Consider the following 2,993-nt stretch of genomic DNA (forward strand, 5'->3'; position numbering starts at 1 on the left):
GTTGGTTTAGAGTGGTTTAGGATATGGTTTGGATATTTATGTAAGAAAATTCATATATTTGAAAATTTGATCGTTAGAGGGTCAAATTTGTCCGAAAAATGACCAATTTTTTGCTATAAATAGGGCTGCCCAGCCCACATATTTCTCACACTCAAACATGGATGACCATGACAATACTAGCTTCCCACTCTTCGATTTCGGTCTTGGGGATATGGAGTATAGTCTCTACCCTAGTAGCACCGATCACACTACCATGCCCCCACCCGAGCAACATGCCTATACCATGCCCCCACCCGAGCAACCTGCCTATACCGATCATCACACTCTTGAACCCCATACCGATCCGAGTGCCGAAGCCGATGGTCACACCAATTCGAGTAGTGGGACGGGTTCCTCCACCACCGTTGGTGTAAAGCAAAGAGGTCGTCGTAGAACCTCCGCGGTGTGGGAATCATTCGATGAAGAAATCTCCGTGGTGGACGGTGTCCGGAGGGTGGTTGCAAGGTGCAAAAGGTGCAAGAAGGAGTATACCGGAGAAGCCAAGGAAGGAACCGGCCACCTGAAGAGGCATGTGGAAAGCCACGCCAAGGCAGATGGAAAGAGCGTGTCGGGCTCGGCAGCTGTGCAAACGCAGCTCTCCTTCAACCCTGACGGTACGGTACGCAATTTCACCTACGATGCTAATGTTCAGCGAGAAGGTCTATGCCGTCTTATTGCTTCTAATGATTTACCACTAGGTTTTGGTGAATCTGATCGTTTCGTAGAATATATTCAAACTTGTCATAATCCTAATTATAGACCAGTTTCTAGACAAACTACAAGTAGGGATATTAAAAAGCTATACAAAACTGATAAAGAGAAAATAAAAGAAGAATTTTCGACGTGCACTTTTTCAGTGTCGTTAACATTTGATATCTGGACGAGCTGGCCGCGGCTGCCGGGCAAGGATGAACGATCCAAATTAGTTTAGTTCCAATCTTGTAATTTTTTTTAGTTCAATTCTAGTCTTGTAATCTTTTTATTTCTACTTCTTTTAATCTTTTAGTATTTCTAGAGCATAGCTTGTACTCTTTTACTTCTTTGGGATGGAAGTTTTTAATGAGGCAAGCGTTAATAAAACTCTAGATTTATCCCACATAATACTCTACATTTTTTTGCAATTTTCTATATTTCTTTTGGTATTTTTTCGACATTTTTTCGCATCTCGCTCAGACTAGTATTTGGTAGTATAGTGCAGCGTGCAGTGTGTAATTGCAGCGATGCAGCATTGCAGCGTGCCAGGCGAGAGGCGACTGCAGCGATGCAGCTGCAGCGAGCCAGCGACCAGCAGCGATGCAGCCTTGCAGCGTGCCAGGCTGCCAGCGCGCAGCCCGCAGCGAGCGGCCACTGCGATGCGAGCGCCAGGCCAGGCGGGCCAGCTAGCGCCAAGCGGGCCGGCGTGCCTGGGCGGGCCGCGTGCCGGCCCAGCTATGCCGCGTGCCGTGCCTGGGCTGCGCCCCCCCGCCCGTGGGCCGGCACGGCACGGCCCGGCTAGTATTCGTGCCGTCGCGGGCCGGGCCGTGCCAGGCACGTTTAGCGCGGGCCGTGCCGTGCCGTGCCGGGCCGGCCCGTTTGGCCAGCTATACCGAGGAGAAGGGGGGAGAAAGCAGATCGGCGCCCCGCGGCGACTGCGCTGGTACGTGCGTGTCTTTTATCTCTTCGATTCCTCTGTAGATACGTTTGAGAGGACGGGGTTCGGTGAGCCCGGCCGGCTAATCCTCAAGCCCGAGTTCATTCTGGAATCCGAATTCGGTGCAGATCTACCTACCTACCTACCGATTTGAGTCTCTGACCGATTCCTGTGCAGATCCACAGGCCGACTCGGAGCTTCCGCCGGAGCATACACACACACACACACATAAATTTGGGTCTGGAGATCGCCTGAGCTTCTACCGAATCACGTCGATTCCGCTGGACACCATTTGCCAAAAGACAACCTGATGAACAGCTCGATGAAGATCAGCGATGTCAATATGGAAACAGAGGCGCTAGCAAATCACATCAATATCTTGCCAATGCACAGTTCGATGAAGGCCACCGATGTCAATATGGAAATAGAGGCGCTAGCAAATCACATCCGTCTCACACGACGAGGAGAGGGGGGGAGTGTGGATGTGGGGAACAAGAAGAAGACGAAGAAGAAGGTTTTCTGTGTGCCGCAGGAGGAGCTGGACGACATACTTTCGTTCCAGCTGCCGCCCACTTGGGCGTCTCTGGCTAAACGCTGCCCTTCACTCGTCGGCGAGTTGGAGAAGATGAAGGACAGCTTTTTGGCCGAGCGGGAGAAGATGAGATTACAGTACCGGATCATGGGCTACGCCACGTTTGAAGCAGAGGTCCCCGATGAGGAGGAGGAACAAGACACTTCGGTGGCAATTCCTGTGGCGACATCTTTTCACGGGGAGAAGGATGATGCGACGGCAACATCTTTTCACGGGCATAAAGATGATGCAGCGGTGACATCTTTTCACGGGGAGAAGGATGATGCAACCGCGACATCTTTTCACGGGGAGAAGGATGATGCAACCGCGACATCTTTTCACGGGAAGAAGGATGATGTGACGGCGACATCTTTTCACGGGGAGAAGGATGATGCAGCAGCTACATCTTCTCCTTGGATTATTCCGCGGGGAAGAGGCCGAAGAAGATTTCGCCCAGGAGTCGTCAAGCAAGCAAGCGGCGTTAAGAAAATAACGTAGGCCTAGTAGTTATCATTTTTGGTGTGTTTTAGTTTTAGCTGTTGGATTAGCTGGACGCAGTTTATGGTAGTGTACTGTGTCATGTAGTATAACTTAGGCCTAGACTGTGCAGTGAGATGTACACTGATCTTAACTGATGCGCAATCCATGTATTAGGGTGATTGTTGCTGCGAGGGTTGGTTCTACACATTGTAGTTCTGGTCATTGTACCAACTCTTCCGTTCTACATGACATCATGCACTAACGGCCATCATC

This window comes from Triticum dicoccoides, chromosome 5B (assembly GCF_002162155.2).
Source record: "Triticum dicoccoides isolate Atlit2015 ecotype Zavitan chromosome 5B, WEW_v2.0, whole genome shotgun sequence".
Taxonomy (NCBI): Eukaryota; Viridiplantae; Streptophyta; class Magnoliopsida; order Poales; family Poaceae; genus Triticum; species Triticum dicoccoides.